The sequence below is a fragment of the Saccopteryx bilineata genome, chromosome 4, assembly GCF_036850765.1.
Source record: "Saccopteryx bilineata isolate mSacBil1 chromosome 4, mSacBil1_pri_phased_curated, whole genome shotgun sequence".
Classification (NCBI taxonomy): Eukaryota; Metazoa; Chordata; class Mammalia; order Chiroptera; family Emballonuridae; genus Saccopteryx; species Saccopteryx bilineata.
In genome coordinates, this window is record NC_089493.1 from 35,716,952 (window position 1) to 35,724,538 (window position 7,587).

Genomic DNA, 7,587 nt, shown 5'->3' on the forward strand with positions numbered 1-7,587 from the left:
ATTATACCTCAGGGAAAGCTGCCATCTCTGCAGGCTGCAATAGGGCTCGGCTTGACCCTGTCTGCCAGGCTTAGTTTAGGGATCATACTCACTGTCTTAACGCTGTCCCTGCATCAGGCTGGTAACTCCCCACCTCTTCATTCTGCAAGGGCAACCACAAGGGAGCCAGCAGCAAAACGGTTTGGCTAGGGACCAGGAGCCAGCAGCAGTGCAAAGTCACCTCCGTCTCTCTCCCCAATGACCGGGCATCGTGCCTGTGTCAACCGCTATGTCACCTATTTGGAATGGTGACTAGAAAGATCCCCACAGTGTTTTCATCTCAAGTGAGAATAAGACCCACCACTCCTGGGACCAAACTTTTAAATACCAGGATTTCCGTGGTTGCTCCAAAGCCCCTTCTTTGCTGCCAAGATGGACTCTCCAACCAGAGTGCTGAATGGTCAGGATCGGGTTTTCTAAAAATTGTTTCTACATTGGAAAAAGTTTTAAATAACATGTTGGGGGGAAACTGTCTCCCCACATGGTCCCTGTGTAAAAGGGCCCAGGAGTGTCTGCTGCCCAGAGGTTAGGCAGATACGCAGTGGCATGTAACGACACTAAAGGGCAGGTGTTTTTAACATCCCCCTTCTCTACGTGACAACTCCCAGCAGCAGTTATGGAATGAAACAAGTTATAATAGTTGCCAGAAAAGGAAGGCAAACAGTAAAAGTTTTCTTTTATTGAGCTTCATATATATAAAATTATGGCAGTAACAATAAATAAATCTATGTTATAAGACAAAAAAGCAATGAATTGGTATGTTTTAATTATATCAATACTTTTTAAAACTGGAATAAACATGCTTACATATCAATCTGTTGAGTCATGAATAATAACACAGTGGTCCCTCGTCTATGGCAGGGGTTAGGTTCCAGAGCCCCAGGACCCCCTGCGACAGGCGAAAATCCACAAAGTAGAGATCTTATATTTATTTTATTATTTATATATATATTTATTTTATTATTTATATATATTTTAAGGCTTTATAAACCCTCCCTACACTCTTTTTTTTTTTCCTTTTTTTTTTACAGGGACAGAGAGAGAGTCAGAGAGAGGGACAGACAGGGACAGGCAGACAGGAATGGAGAGAGATGAGAAGCATCAATCATCAGTTTCTCGTTGTGACACCTTAGTTGTTCATTGATTGCTTTCTCATATGTGCCTTGACCGTGGGCCTTCAGCAGACCGAGTAACCCCTTGCTCAGGGACCTTAGGTCCGAGCTGGTGAGCTTTTTTTTTTTTTGCTCAACCCAGATGAGCTCATGCTCAAGCTGGCGACCTCGGGGTCTCGAACCTGGGTCTTCCGCATCCCAGTCCGACGCTCTATCCACTGCGCCACCACCTGGTCAAGCACTCCCCACACTCTTATAAACCTTTCCCACACTGTTGTTAACCTGTCCCACACTCTTATAAACACTTCCTATGCTCTTTTTTGTTGTTGTGGCACTTTTTTTTTTAGTTGTTCATTGGTTGTTTTTTCTCATATGTGCCTTGACTGTGGGCTACAGCAGACAGAGTAACCCCTTGCTCAAGCCAGCAACCTTGGGTCCAAGCTGGTGAGCTTTGCTCAAACCAGATGAGCCCACACTCAAGCTGGTGACCTCATGGTCTTGAACCTGGGTCCTCCGCATCCCAGTCCGACGCTCTATCCACTGCGCCACCGCCTGGTCAGGCTTTATGCTCTTAAACACTTTCTATATTCTTAAACCTATATTATTTTAACAACATATAAAATTCTATAGGGGTATTACAACTTGAATGATGATGATGACGATGAATTAGCTGTGCAGTACTGATGATGATGAAATGAATGTACTGCACAGCCAAGGAGAGCATTACAGCTCATCTGCTATATGCTACGTATTTTATTTCAATTAATATTCTTTTAATGTTTTAATTAATATTTTATACTGTTTTTAATTTTTTAGGCTAGAAAATACTTATTTTACCACAAAAATGATTAAAATAACAAATATGTAAAAATACCTATATACCGCAAAATCCCGGGATACAGCGAAAAATCCACAATACAAAATTAGATGTATACAATTTAAAAATCCACGATACAGTGAGGTCGTGAAAAGTGAACTGTGATATGGCAAGGGACGACTGTGTTACAGTTTCTGTTTCCCAGGCTCAGCCTCTACAGATTTGTTAATGACTTTGTCAAAACTGATCTTCACATATTCATGTTCCATAGGAGTATTGATATATCTTCATTCATAGTTAAATTTCATTCAGAAAAATTTATTTTACAGGGACCAACAGATATACAAATGCTATAGATAGGAAGCCTTAAACTTAAGAATAGCTTTGTCAGAGGCAAAAAACATCCCACCTCATAGTTAATTTCAGAATTTGCAATACTGTTCGGGTATTTGTTTCTTTGGGATCAATTTTAGCTGCTTTCAAATGTCCCCTCAGTCAAAAACTTTCTTCTAAAATACCTTCACCAGAAAATTTACCATGAATTTCTATTGCAGTTAGTAAACCTCTGAAGTCTTTCTTCCGTAAAAATCAGAGAAAATGGCTGAGTGACAGTGAAATTATTTGATATGTTGCTCTAGATGAAAGCAAGCAAGGCATTTAAACATTGCCGTTTTGGTCCTGGCTGGTTGGCTCACTGGTAGAGCGTCGGCCTGGCGTGCAGGAGTCCCAGGTTCGATTCCCAGCCAGGGCACACAGGAGAAGCGCCCATCTGCTTCTCCACCCCTCCCCCTCTCCTTCCTCTCTGTCTCTCTTCCCCTCTCGCAGCCAAGGCTCCATTGGAGCAAAGTTGGCCCAGGTGCTGAGGATGGCTCCATGGCCTCTGACTCAGGTGCTAAAATGGCTCTGGTTGCGACAGAGCAACGCTCCAGGTGGGGCAGAGCATTGCTCCCTGGTGGGCGTGCCGGGTGGATCCCGGTCGGGCACATGTGGGAGTCTGTCTGACTGCCTCCCCATTTCCAACTTCAGAAAAATACAAAAAAAACCCCAAAACATTGCCATTTTGAGTTCTGGCATGATCACATGGAACAACAAAATGGAATTAACAGACTCATATTTTGTTTCGGCATGTTTACAATCATTTGCTATTATTTATTTTGGATCTATTATTTACAAGCAGGAATATGAAGTTCCACAGTGTTCAGAACTGCAAGATTCCAAATCCTTAGGTATTTATTCTGGAAAGCAATGCTTGTGGGTGATTCCACTTGAGTTGAGGGCTAATTCTCAATTAACTTCCATGTAAAAACTAATGTTCATTAATAGATAATTTACTTATATGTGTTTATATGAAGCTTACATATATATTATTAAAACTCAACAACAACCATAGAAATTATTTAGAATTTAGACCAACAAAAGATTATTTTTTCAAGGCTATTTTTATCACTGACATTGTTCAGGATTGTTAATACATGTTGATAATAAAAAGCAGACTAAATTTTAGTTTGTTTTAAAATTTGTTACACATACCTGGCCGGTTGGCTCAGCGGTAGAGAGTCGGCCTAGCGTGCGGAGGACCCAGGATCAATTCCCGGCCAGGGCACATAGGAGAAGCGCCCATTTGCTTCTCCACCCCTCCGCCGCACCTTCCTCTCTGTCTCTCTCTTCCCCTCCCACAGCCAAGGCTCCATTGGAGCAAAGATGGCCCGGGCGCTGGGGATGGCTCCTTGGCCTCTGCCCCAGGCGCTAGAGTGGCTCTGGTCGCAACATGGCGACGCCCAGGATGGGCAGAGCATCGCCCCCTGGTGGGCAGAGCGTCGCCCCTGGTGGGCGTGCCGGGTGGATCCCAGTCGGGCGCATGCGGGAGTCTGTCTGACTGTCTCTCCCCGTTTCCAGCTTCAGAAAAATGCAAAAAAATAAAAAAATAAAATAATAATAAAATTTGTTACAGATAATATGCCCCCTTATTGCCTGTACTTAAGATGGGCAGATCCCACTGCCTGCCTCACCCCTGGGGCCCCACTGCCCAGTAGAGTCTGGCTTTCAAAATCTTTCAAGGTGAGGCTTGGTGACAGAAGTCACAAAGTAGAAGCCCGCATCCAAGTCAGGGACTTATTTTGTTTGGTCTACAATGTTCAAAAACAAAACAAAATGAAAACAGCACTTCAATGTCTTTTGGAACTTGCTTTCAATTTCCCAATGTGCCCACTCCCCTCTAGTTCATCATAGGTTATCTAACTTGCCCACTTAACTTATCTGCCTGGCACCTGTAGGCATCTGAGTTTGCGGCTCCGTCCTCCTGACTTCGTTTGTAGAGCGGTCCGCAGAGTGACTGACGCATTTCCCAGCTATTCAGCCATCCAGGGCTTGCTCTCTTCTCTGCCCTCCCTGAGCACAGCTCACCAGCCTCCTCCCAACCCCTCAGTGTCACCACTTCACAGGCCCTCTGCCTCTTGCTTCACCTCATGTTTTTCTTCTCTTCCGTCTCATTTTACCACTGCCACTCTGCTTCTAGAAGGAGGCCCTTAGGTCACCATTACGTGCTCCTTCTTGAGCACGAGTCAGACAACTGCCTCCCTTTGAGGGGGAACTTTGGTCTTCAGCTTCGCGTATGACAGACACTCAGGGAGGCCTGCCGAGGCATGGAGAGCACGCACTCACCCCTCCCGGGGACCAACACAGGGCTGGCTGCCAGGTTGGCAAGTGGGGAACAGGGTGTGGGGGCGAGGGTGGGGGGAAGAAACCATTTCTAAGATCTGAGCACACATGCTGAGCCCCACCCAGGGTTGCCTTACTTGAACCTCATGCAAAACACTTTTCTGGTGGGGATGAAAAAAGGTGTCCAATGCATAGTAGCCTCACAGAGTAAGCAGATTACAAATTCCTAACTGGGCAGGTCATGGTGGGTAGTCATACCCCAGGCAGGTTTATCTTTGCCTTAAGCAAGCCCTGTCCATTGTTTCTGTGCATCTAGGTTAACACACCTTTAAAATAAACCATAACCACCCTCAAAAGAGCACATACTCTTGTTAACTATTCTATAATCTCATCCCACGTTGCTCTCTTTACCTCCATATAACCTTCTTCATGGTCCCTCCTTAATTTCAAGTGCATAAAAGAAATTGCAAACTGTTACTCTCTGGATCATTTGACATCTTGCCCCCTGGTATATGTCATCAGTTTGTCTCAAATAAACTCTTATAAAAATTATTTACAGCCCTGGCCAGTTGGCTCAGTGGTAGAGCATTGACCCGGTGTAGAAATCCTGGGTTTGATTCCCAGTCAGAGCACATAGAAGATGTGACTATCTGCTTCTCCACCCTCCTGCTTCTCTCTCTCTCTTTCTCTCCCCTCCTACAGTCATGGTTTGATTGGTTCAAACACATCTCCCAGGGGCACTGAGGATGGCTCTATCAAGCCTCCGACTCAGATGCTAAAAATAGCTCGGCTGCGAGCATTAACTCCAGATGGGCATAGCATTGGACCAGACAAGGTTCACCAGGTGGATCCTGGTCAGGGTACATGCGGGAATCTGTCTCTGTATCTCCCCTCCTCTCACTTAAAAAAAGTTATTTACAGGTTTGGACATTCTCATGTCAACACTGGCCAAACTGCCCCAGATCCACCTGAACAATAACTTTCAGTGGTGGTATGCTGGAGCTGGCTTATAACAACTCCTGAGAGATAATTATTAAACACTCAAGAATTTTATCAGATAGCTAATATATTGAAATCATCCAAGGTAGAAGTACTTATACCAAGGAAATTGGCAAATGTCATAAACCAAGGGTTTTTTGTTTCTTTCTTTCTTTTTTAGTGGGAGGGGAAGTTTACCAGCACACTATTGCTGGTAGACCAATCCATTTTCTTCTGCCTACAATGACTAGAAATACTCTGTTGTGTTTGCCTTATTTCCCTCCCTTATGCATTAAGAGAGATTATACAGTTAAGAGTGGGCTCTGGAACCACATTACCTCGGTTCAAGTCCAAATCCTAACTATGGGACCTCTATGCCTCGTTGATTCCATCTCTAAGATAGAGGTAGCCATAGACTTTTCCCTGGACTTAAGCCAGTTAATACACATGAAGTACCTAGAACAGCACTTGCACAGAAAAGGCACTCCAGCCTGACCTGTTGTGGCGCAGTGGATAAAGCGTTGACCTGGAATGCTGAGGTCACCGGTTCAAAACCCTGGGCTTGCCTGGTCAAGGCACATATGGGAGTTGATGCTTCCTGCTCTTCCCCCCTTTCTCTCTCTCTCTCTCTCTCTCTCTCTCTCACTCTAAATCTCTCTCCTCTCTACAATGAATAAACAAATTAAAAAATTAAAAAAAAAAAGAAAAGGCACTCCACAAACATTAGCTATTATTATTCTAAAACCGAAATATCCTTTAGTTCTCTTATTGAAGCTGTGTAGTTAAAAAATGCAAATATCTGGTAACCAACGTAGCGCTGCACAACTTGCTGAATGAAGTATCACTAATACACAACCCTTTTAAGTAAATGTCTATCAGGTCAACTCATGTCCTCTTTCTCTCAAAAAAATAGCAATGGCACATGGTAAAATCTCATTACTACTGCTATTCCAAAATGTGGGTGGATATTGGTTCTGTATCTCAATCCCAGAATTAGAAAAGCTTTCTCTTATTTAGTTTTTTATAACTTCTGCTTTTTCTATTTTGATTTCACATTTAATATACACCACATTTTTTATATGTTAACAGTCCTGGAATCAGGATGAGTACCATACTTGAATTGATGTGTGCATTTGCATGTTTTTTCTCCCCCTAAAAGCAGTTACTAAATTGATCTTACAATCAATGATGTCTGAGAATCAGAGAAATGAAGTAATAATAGTCAATGGCAAAGTCATTTTTAGGACCCAGGACACCAGCTTCCAGGTCTAGTATCAGGTCCCCAGATCATGTTCCAGGGTTGGGATTCTGTCATGTATGTGACTATGGAGGCCACCCATCCCTACCCCTGAACTCTGTTGGTGCAGGCATGACTCAGGCCTGGACAATTTTGTTTGCAAAGAATGGCCATCATTCTTCAATTAGAAGCATAGTGCTCCCTGGCCAGTTAGTTTAATGGCAGAGCATCGGCCCTGCATGTGGATGTCCTGGGTTTGATTCCCAGTCAGGGCACACAGGATAAGCAATCATCTGCTTCTCCATCCCTCCCCCTCCCTTCTCTCTCTTCCACCCCCCCCCCCCCACAGCCATGGCTCAATCTGTTTGAGCAAGTTAGTCCTGGGTACTGAGGATGGCTCCATGGCCTCTGCCTCAGGCACTAGAAATAGTTTGGTTGCTAAGCCCTAGATGGACAGAGCATCACTCCACAGGGGGCTTGCTGGGTAGATACTGTAAGGTACTTTCCCCACTGAGGAAGAAAGAAGGACGTAGCCACGAAGTGTGGAATAGTGAAAGCTTTATTCAGAACGCATCCCAGACAAGTTTCTCTGGTCCACGAGACAGGCCAGAGAAGTTGCACGGATTCTCCCAACCAGGGGTAATTTATAGCGTCGGCAGGCTGGTCGGGTTGATATGACGTGGTGAAATTTCATTGGCTGACAGACAGTCGTTCTTTTCCAGTGTTCCTGGGAAGTTTCTTTTGGT